General features: G+C 59.7%; 2 non-coding genes and 1 pseudogene across 2 annotated transcripts in view; all 3 read left to right on the top strand.

Moving 5' to 3' along the window:
* The first annotated feature begins 3,197 nt into the window (after window positions 1-3,197).
* On the top strand, window positions 3,198-5,567 carry LOC145273519 (small subunit ribosomal RNA; annotated as a pseudogene).
* A 398-nt stretch (window positions 5,568-5,965) lies between these two features.
* Window positions 5,966-6,123, top strand: LOC145273592 (5.8S ribosomal RNA). Its single transcript, XR_013866416.1, has one exon. It is a non-coding gene; the product is annotated as a 5.8S ribosomal RNA (ribosomal RNA).
* Window positions 6,124-6,714: 591 nt separating this feature from the next.
* Window positions 6,715-10,000, top strand: part of LOC145273224 (large subunit ribosomal RNA) — a 5,747-nt gene continuing 2,461 nt past the window's right edge. Inside the window, exon 1 of the ribosomal RNA XR_013866250.1 lies at window positions 6,715-10,000. This exon is cut by the window's right edge and continues 2,461 nt beyond it. This is a non-coding gene — a ribosomal RNA (large subunit ribosomal RNA).

Genomic DNA, 10,000 nt, shown 5'->3' with positions numbered 1-10,000 from the left:
GAGGTGGGTCTGGACGAATACCAACACCATTTCTGGGGTTTCACAACCGCCCGGCTTCTCCGACATATGTTGGAAAGGAGTAGCGATCGAGCGAAGGGGGCTGTCGGTAGGCGGCCGCGGGTTGCATGTGTGCCCGGGACAGCACCCCCATCCAACTAAGGGGTGTCCCCCGGGGGCCAGGGGGACCTCGTCCAGGTCGGCCGGGCGCTTCCAGACGCCTACCGACACCGGTCAGGTCGGCGAGGCTCCCGGCGGCCCCGAGCGGGACCACAGGTTGCGGAAGGCGTCCAAGTGAGCGGCGGCGACGCCAGGAGGCCCCCGGGGTCGACTCCGCGGCCCCCGGGTCGGTGTGCGGGCCTCCAGAGCTCGATAAAGTAGTGGTGTCGCTAGCGGTCGAGAAGGCACTTTTCGACGCCCTACTGCCACCCCCACATGGCGGTAGGTGTAAAATCGGAATAGACCGGACCAGGAATGTTCGAGGGGGAAAAAAATGACAAAGTCCTGGTGTGCCTAGGCGTCGAGAAGGCACTTTGCGACGCCTACCGACATCCCCATGTGGCAGTAGGCGTAAAACTGGAAAATCGCCGACCAGAAATGTCGCTTTCGTATAATCGACGTTTTTTTTGACCACCATTTTCAGGTGTCGGAGGTGGGTCTGGACGAATACCAACACCATTTCTGGGGTTTTCCAGTTTGAAAGTTTTATAAAACATGTTCGGTAGGAAGCACACTTTGGTGTGTCGGTTCGTCGGAGCAGCGACTCTTTGCCTCGTGGTGGTCCGGAACGTCTCTACGGGCTTGTCGCAAAGGCGTCAGAAAGTGGCATCTCCGCCGCCTAGGGCTGTCACCGTTATCGCTGTCGCCGCGCTCCAACTTGTTTTGATCCGCCGCCTTCGTTCCTGCCAACCGTGCGCCCGCTCATCGTCGTTAGGTTATAATACGTGGTACGTGTGTGTGCTTCTCCGTGGACCTAGGGCTGCTCGACGTGTCGAACGATATGTTGGAACAACTAACGGCTCCTTTTCCTGGTTCCATAGTCGTCGTGGTACCCCGCGTCGTCAGCCATATCTATGTCCACCATGTTTAGCCGATACGTTTGCTGCAGCTTCTGCTTCCGCCTCAGCGTTCGCCGCTCTCAGCCGCCGCTGTTGTTGCTGCCGTTCTGCCATTCAACCACTACCTGCGAATCTTTCGATGATCGGCCGAACGACCCATCGCTGTGCGACCGATAAATCCTCCGGACTTAGGGAGAAACGCCGCCGCTCTCTGCCGCCGTCGAACGGAAAAACGTACATTGTAACGAACGAACGAACGAACGAACGAATTAACGAACGAGCGAACAAACAAACAAAAATAGCCCGCGGGGGATGCACTATGTAGATCCTGATCCCCTTGTAACCATACGTACGTTGTTCGATGCTCTCCCCGTCCTGGAAGTCGCCGCAGCAAACAGGAGGATGAGCAGCAGCAGGCGCCGCCGCCGTAACCGCCGCCTGCCTGCCGCCTCCTACTCCTGTCAGCGTCCGATCTCACAGCCGTGTGAACGTTCGCTGACACCCGATTTCTTTCCGTCTGGCAAAACCTTGGACGTCCCGCTCGCGGTACACGTGCTGCAGCGACTTCTCGTCCGACAACGCATAAGCGTCGACGTCTGCCGCCGCATCTTCTGATACGTGGACGGTGATAGCGCTTAGTCCCTTCTTGCGCCACCTCCACCTTTGTTAGCGCCAAAGAAGATCGATCGAGCAGTCGTGGTCGCAGTCGATTAACCCGTTTTCACCGTCCCGCAGTTCCCAAGCCGCCGATCAAGTCGTTGCTCTTCTTGTTCGTTCTTCCCATACCGTCGATTTGCACGGCTGCCGGATGAGCCATCCTCTGTCCGGCGAAGCGCTCACGTCAGTGATCGATACTTGCACCGACAGTCCTCCCGCTCGCGACTCGGTGCTCGAATCGGACTCGTTCGTTTTTATCTCGATGCGATTGTGAAAAGGGGGACCGGTCGTCAATGTCGTGTGTGTCGGACGATGTTGTTCGCCCGGTCCGCCGCGTTGTTGTCGTTTTTTTTTTTTTTTTTTTTTTTTCCCCTAACGTTCGCCGTCGCACGGACGAAAGGGTGAGAAAAAAAAAAAAAAGCTCGAAAAAGCCGCCCAAAAAAATCGGACCGAGGAGCCGCTTGCGAGAACGCGCCATGTGCACGTTGTCTCTCCTCGGTTTTCCGAGCACGAACACGACGCCGGTCGGTCGGTCGGTCGACGAAGGCGACGACGAAGGTGACGGGAAAATTTACGCCGCCGCTGCCCTGGTCCAGCTCCTCCCCGATGACGGCTGTGATGTTGACGTTGACGTTGGCGACGACGACGACGACGACGGAGACGACGACGACGACGAGACGGCATCGATGGCGACCACGATGACGACGACCTCGACGAGTTCAGTCTGCACCTTGACCTCCGATGTCCGTGTGCACTGCCGTCGTGCTGTTTGTCGTTTGTCGTATGTATCGCTGTCAAGGGTGCCGTTGTCGTTGTTGTTGTCGACGTTGTTGCTTGCTCTCTCGTCTCGGTCGGTTGGTACGTTGATGACGACGACGACGACGAAGACGACGACGACGACGACGAGACGGCATCGATGGCGACCACGATGACGACGACCTCGACGATTCCAGTCTGCACCTTGACCTCCGATGTCCGTGTGCACTGCCGTCGTGCTGTTTGTCGTTTGTCGTATGTATCGCTGTCAAGGGTGCCGTTGTCGATGTTGTTGTTGTCGACGCTGTCGTCTGTTCTCTCTTCTCGGCCGGCTGTGACGTGGACGTTGACGACGACGACGACGAGACGGAATCGATGGCGACCACGATGACGACGACCTCGGCGAGTTCAGTCTGCACCTTGACCCTCGATGTCCGTGTGCACTGCCGTCGTGCTGCTTGTCGTTTGTCGTATGTATCGCTGTCAAGGGTGCCGTTGTCGTTGTTGTTGTCGACGTTGGTCGCTTTCGTTCTTTGAGTCTCGGTCTCGGTCCAAGTCAGGGGAGAAACAAAAAAGAGGCCATCAGCGCGGGCAGCGCGCTTCTTCTGACGGCGAACCCCCTCGAAAAATAAATAAACACGTGCCCGTCGTTGTAGTTGTCTGTCTTATGTCGGTCGGTCGGTCGGTCGGTCTGTCGTTCTGTCGAAACAAAGTCCCAAATTCCAACGATACCTGGTTGATCCTGCCAGTAGTCATATGCTTGTCTCAAAGCTTAAGCCATGCAAGTGTAAGTTCACGCCACGCATTAGAACGGGCGAAACCGCGAATGGCTCAGGAACCGGACCTAATCCTCGGGACCGTATTCCTCCTCGGAGGCGATGGATAACTGTGGCAATTCTAGAGCTAATACATGTGACACAGGCCGCGATCGGTCGGCGCGCCGTCGTCGCCACGCCTCGCGCGCTGGCACCCGCGTCGGCCGTTCCGGGTCGCGGCGCTACATATTAGACTGAGACCGATGCGCGTCATTCCGTCCTCCCGTCGTCGGCGTTCCCGCTCGCGGGTCCGTTCGGTGGCGGGGCTCATAGGGCGGCGCGCTCCGCTTTGGTGACTCTGGATAACTCACTGGTCGATCGCACGAGCTTTCACGCCCGGCGACGGGTCTCTCGAGGGTCCGCCCTATCAACTGTCGACGGTCGGTTAAGTGCCTACCGTGGTTACTACGGGTAACGGGGAATCGGGGTTCGATTCCGGAGAGGGAGCATGCGAAACGGCTACCACATCCAAGGAAGGCAGCAGGCGCGCAAATTACCCACTCCCGGCACGGGGAGGTAGTGACGAAAAATAACGACGCGGGACTCTGTCGAGGCCCCGCGATCGGAATGAGTACACTTCAAATCCGTTAACGAGGACCAACCGGAGGGCAAGTCTGGTGCCAGCAGCCGCGGTAATTCCAGCTCCGGTAGCGTATATTAAAGTTGTTGCGGTTAAAAAGCTCGTAGTCCGAACTCGGGTTCGTGGTCGCGCAAGCGGCCCCGGGGCGGCGGCGCCATCGTCCGTCGTTGACTTTGGTCGTCCGTTCGCATTCCCGGCCCTTTCCGCCGGTGTCAACCGCTAGCATACCCGCCACGCGGTCCTGCCGGCGAGGTGGACGAGGAGGTCGTGATCGGGATCCGGGAAAAAAAAAACAAGTGGTCGTCGGTTCGGTTCCGGGAGTAGTCTAACGGGGGGGTGCTACGTGTGTGTGTTTGGGTGCGTTCATTCGCATCCCCGCACTCTGACCCCCGCGCTTCTCTCCCTCTCCCTTTCCGCGCGTTCCTCTTTTTTTTTGAACCCCCCGGTCCGCTCCGAGTCCCTGCTTCGTGTCTTGTCTGCGCGCGTGTTGCGGTCGGCGGTTTCTCCTCCAAGGGTGCTCTTAACCGAGTGTCCGCGGCGGCCGGTACGTTCACTTTGAAAAAATTAGAGTGCTCAGAGCGGGCTGTTCAAGCTTGCATACGATAAGCATGGAATGATGGAAGAGGGCCTCGTCTACGTCTGTCGGTCTCCGTCTACGGCGAGGCAATGATCGAAGGGAGCGGTCGGGGCCACTCGTATTGCGACGTTAGAGGTGAAATTCTTGGATCGTCGCAAGACGAACTGCAGCGATGGCGTGTGGCAAGCACGTTTTCCTCGATCAAGAGCGAAAGTCGGAGGTTCGAAGACGATCAGATACCGTCGTAGTTCCGACCGTAACGATGCCGACCGGCGATCCGCCGGCGTTCGCTTCCATGACCCGGCGGGTAGCCTGCGGGAAACCAGAGTTCGGTTCCGGGGGGAGTATGGTTGCAAAGCTGAAACTTAAAGGAATTGACGGAAGGGCACCACCAGGAGTGGAGCCTGCGGCTTAATTTGACTCAACACGGGAAAACTCACCCGGTCCGGACACCGGTAGGATTGACAGATCGATAGCTCTTTCTCGATTCGGTGGGTGGTGGTGCATGGCCGTTCTTAGTTGGTGGAGCGATCCGTCTGGTTGATTCCGATAACGAACGAGACTCCGGCCTGCTAACTAGTGCGCCGATGTCAGTGATTTTTACGGCGGGCTCGGCGTCCTCCGTGGCGCTCGGGTCCGGGTCGGTTTTCTCACGCACTTCTTAGAGGGACGGGTGGCAGAAAGCCACACGAGGCGGAGCGATAACAGGTCTGTGATGCCCTTAGATGTCCGGGGCCGCACGCGCGCTACACTGGAGGTATCAGCGGGGACTTCGCCCCGGCCCGAGAGGGTTGGGAAACCTCTGAACCACCTCCCGTGATAGGGATCGGGGCCTGTAACCAACCCCGTGAACGAGGAATTCCCGGTAGGCGCGGGTCAACAGCCCGCGTCGATCACGTCCCTGCCCTTTGTACACACCGCCCGTCGCTACTACCGATCGAACGGTCCGGTGAGGTCCTCGGATCTGGCCGACGACGCCGCCGGGCAGTGCGCGACGTGTCCGTCACGACACTCGTGCATCTACGCCTCGGCGTTCGATGCCTGGAGAAGACGACCGAACCCGATCGTTTAGAGGAAGTAAAAGTCGTAACAAGGTTTCCGTAGGTGAACCTGCGGAAGGATCATTACCGTTTTCCCGTTCGAGACTGGTTTGTTGTTTTCCGGCCTACCTCCTCTGTCTGTCGGCGTCAACGCCTCGAATGCGCGCAAACAAACCTATAAAAGGCGGAGCGAGAGATAGATTTGTGGTGACGCGGAGGTTTTTAAAGCCCCAGCTCTTCTTGCTTGCTTCCGCGTCTTACCACCTGTTTGTTTTTTCGCCCACCGCAAGTGATGGCCGCTTCTTCTTTGCCTTGTCGCCGCTTTATCGTTTTTTTTGTTTTTTTGCAGCCGCTGTGCCACCGCCGCTAGCTAAAAAAACAAACTACTCGCGACATTGCAATGCCGTCACGCCTCCTCGCACAGACCTCCTCGCACACTACTAAATCTATATAAACAAAAACTAATATAAAAAAACCAAGTGCTGAACCCTGGACGGGGGATCACTCGGCTCGTCCGTCGATGAAGAGCGCGGCCAGCCGCGATAACTGATGCGAATTGCAGGACTCAGTGAACATCGACACCTCGAACGCACATTGCGGCCCCGAGATCCCTTGTCTCGGGGCCACGTCCGGTCGAGAGGCGGAACGTTACATGTCTTTCTCCGTTAACGAAACGACATCTTGCCGTCCCCGTGCCCGCCCGGTCCTCGGCACGGTGGTAACCGGGACGTCGCAGGAGCGAGTGACGAGGGGGAAGAAAAATAAAAAAAGAATTGACTCCTTTCAATGTCTTTTTTTTTTTTAAAACCCTCTCCGGCCTCCTCCTTCGTCTCCCGCTGGCAGACCGCGGAGTCTTTTCCCTTTTCGACCGCGTGAAGAAACACTGTGGAGGAGGAGCAGGAGGAGTCTGTCCGAAAGCAGCCGAAGGGAGACCAAAAAAAAAGTACCGACCTAACCGACTGCCGACGTAAGCGCCGCCTGCTCGTCTCGCTCTCTGCCTCATGAAGGTGTCTCTCAGCGACGCCTCGAGCAGCGCGACGAGCACGGCCGTCGCAGTAAAAAGGTGGCCGCGTCGTAGGCAACGCAACGTCGGATGGGGAGGACCCACGCTTTTTTTTAATTGTTGGCTTCTTCATTTTCGGTCGGACGGGCGCTATATCGGCCAGCCGTCGTCACACGGAGGGTACCGATCGAGATTCCTCTCCTCCAAACACCACACTCTACTAAAAACCGCCGCCCTCGGCTCGGACGAGACGACCCGCTGAACTTAAGCATATCGCTAAGCGGAGGAAAAGAAACCAACCGGGATTCCCTTAGTAACGGCGAGTGAACCGGGAGAAGCCCAACGCCGAATCCCGTCGCAAGTTAAAGGCTTCGGGACGTGTGGCGCATGGGTCGAAGGCAGCCGTTCGTTTTCGTCTCGCATAGTTCGGAGTTCCCTCGATCGGGGCCGCCCGCGGCGGGTGCCAGGCCCATTCGGTGCGGACGGCGAGCGACGGCCTTCGATCCGAGAGTCGGGTTGCTTGGGAACGCAGCCCAAATCGGGTGGTAAGCTCCATCCAAGGCTAAATACCGGGACGAGTCCGATAGTCGACAAGTACCGTGAGGGAAAGTTGAAAAGAACTTTGGAGAGAGAGTTCAAGAGAACGTGAAACCGCCCAGGGGTAAACGGGTGGGACCGCTCACCGCGATCGCGGGGGGACTCAGTCCGGTGCTGCCTAGGCTCGAGCCCAAACTCGATGTGTGTTCTTGAAAGAGAGGCCGTCGCGGCACAGGTCGTCGTTCGTCGTGTCCGCGGGGGACTCGTTCCCCGCGGTTCCAGCTTTTGTGCCCGCGTCGCCGACGAAGGAGACGGGCCGCGTGGATAGCGGGAAGGGAAACGTGGTGACGACCGCGGCGGGGCGGTAGGTGGCTGCGTCGGTTGGCTGCGACGGAGGGGACTCGTCCTCTCGATCGCTGCTGCCGCCGGGCCCTAACCCGCCGCATCCGTCGCCGCCGCTTCTTCTTTCCTCCTGCTCCCTCCGCGCGCGACTCCGCTGCACCCGTCCCCTTCATCATCGCTCGGCGTAATCATGGCGCGGGCGCTTCGGCGCGACCTCCGCGCGGCCGGCACCGGACGCACTTCCCCTCCGGTCCGTCGTCGCGACCCGTTCCCGGCGTGCAGGTCGAACACGCGGGTTTTTTTCCGTAGGCGGCAGGCGTTTCATCACCCTGAAAACCCCCGTCTTCCCACCTTGTGAAGTCGGGGGCCACCGGCCGTCGGGCCCGCGAACGTAACTGCCCCTTTCTGCCGGGAACGGAGGAAATCTGACACGATCCGTTACACGTGGCGAGCCGGTCCGTTTTGATCCCGCCGGAAGTCGCGTGCGGGCGACGCACTCTGTGTGTCGCTCCTTAGGCGCCCCACCGTCTCGGGCGCGTGCGCGATGAGAGGCGGGATAGGACTGGCGCGGCCTCGCCGTCACGCACCTCGCCGACGTTTCGGGTTCTTGTCGGGGGCAACCCCGCCCGCGCCCGTTTCCGTTTCCGGAGAGGTCGCTCGGCGACGCTTTTTTACTCGAGCCGCCCGCCACACCCCGGGTCAGCGACGTGCATCGGCAACCCACCCGACCCGTCTTGAAACACGGACCGAGGAGTCCTGGCCGTTCGCGAGTCGTAGGGGCCACCTCTGACTAACCCCGAAGGCGAAGCGAAAGCGAGAGAGCGTGTAGGAGGGCGTCGATCGGGAGAGGTGTCGTGGCAAAGTCGTCCGGGGGTCGTCGGGGGGTGTCGTCGGTCTCGTGCCGTCGTCTTCTCCTCGCCTCTCACCCGCCTCCGAGCCGTGCCCGATCCCGCCGGCGCGGCGTTTTCGGCCTTCCGCCGTCGCTGCTGCGGTGCCCGCAACTTTTCCTTTTTTCTCTCTTCCCGAGAGAGATAGGAGAGGGAAGGCTCGTGGCTGACGTGCGGTTGTTTTTCCCTCCTCCCCGAGAGGGGACCGGCGCATCATCCAAAAAGGGGAATTGCCGGGCGCCAGCTTCCATATCCTCCTTCCGCCCATCGGTGAGATCCCGCGGCTTGAACTAGTCCTATTTTGTCGTCGAGTTTAGGCCGCTGCGCGCGGGCGCATCACCCCCGGGTCGGTTTCCCCTTTTTCCGAGTACGACTCGGCCGACTCTGGCGTAGCGAGCGACCAGGGACCCGAAAGATGGCGATCCACGCCCGGTCGGGATGAAGCCAGAGGAAACTCTGGTGGAAGTCCGAAGCGCCTCTGACTGTGCAAATCGATCGTCGGAACCGGGTGTAGGGGCGAAAGACCAATCGAGCCGTCTAGTAGCTGGTTCCCTCCGAAGTTTCCCTCAGGATAGCTGGCGCTCGATCGTCGCAATTCCATCCGGTAAAGCGAACGATTGGAGGCCCCGGGGCCGTTCACGGGCCTCGACCTACTCTCGAACTCGGAACGGGTGGAACGGGCCGACTCTCCCGAACGACGGAGCCGACCCCATCCGGCCGCCGCCGCCAGCACGCTTCGCTGGGCGGTTGGTCACCTCGAATGCGAGTGCCAAGTGGGCCACTTTTGGTAAGCAGAACTGGCGCTGTGGGATGAACCAAACGTCCGGCTAAGGTGCCTAACGCGACGCCCATGAGATCCCCGAAAGGGTGTCGGTCGATATAGACAGCAGGGACGGTGGCCACGGAAGTCGGAATCCGCTAAGGAGTGTGTAACAACTCACCTGCCGAATCGACCGGCCCCGAAAATGGATGGCGCTGGAGCGACGGACCGATGCCGGACCGTCGCGGCGAGGAGCGATGAACTTTCGCGCCGAAACGATGCCGCGACGAGTAGGAGGGCGCCGCGGCGAGCACGGAAAGCCTAGGGCGCGAGCCCGGGTGGAGCCGACCGCGGGTGCAGATCTCGGTGGTAGTAGCAAATATTCGAACGAGACCTTCGAAGACCGAAGTGGAGAAGGGTTCCGTGCCAACGGCGGTCGAGCACGGGTCAGTCGGTCCTAAGACGCGGGCGAAAGTCTTCCCGAAAAGGCGCCGGATCCGTTATGAAAGGTGAAAGGAAAGCGAATCGAATCGAATCGAATCAAAAAGCCCAAACAAAAAAAAAAGCGGCCGGCCTCCCGTCGAAAGGGAATCGGGTTAATATTCCCGAACCCGGACTCGGAGAGGGCCCGGGGTGGCGACGCTGTCGGCAGCGATGTCGGCGGCGCCCGTCGCTTCCCGGGCGAAACCGCGGTGACGCAAGCGAGCCCGGAGACGTCGCCGGGAGCCCCGGGAAGAGTTCTCTCTTCTTCGTAAAGGACCATGTCCGTGGAATCGGCTCGTCCGGAGATACGGAAAAGGTACCTGTAGAGCGCCGCGGCTCGGGCGGCGTCCGGTGCGCTTTCGGCGGCCCTGGAAAATCCGGGTCCGGTTTTCGCAGCTCTCGAGTCGGTCCGTACCCACCATCCGCAGCAGGTCTCCAAGGTGTACAGCCTCTCGTCGATGGCATCAATGTAGGTAAGGGAAGTCGGCAAAATGGATCCGTACCTTCG

Source organism: Euprymna scolopes, unplaced genomic scaffold (assembly GCF_053919585.1).
Source record: "Euprymna scolopes isolate OS-2025 unplaced genomic scaffold, ASM5391958v1 sca1, whole genome shotgun sequence".
Classification (NCBI taxonomy): Eukaryota; Metazoa; Mollusca; class Cephalopoda; order Sepiida; family Sepiolidae; genus Euprymna; species Euprymna scolopes.
This window is presented reverse-complemented; position numbering and strand designations above follow the sequence as displayed.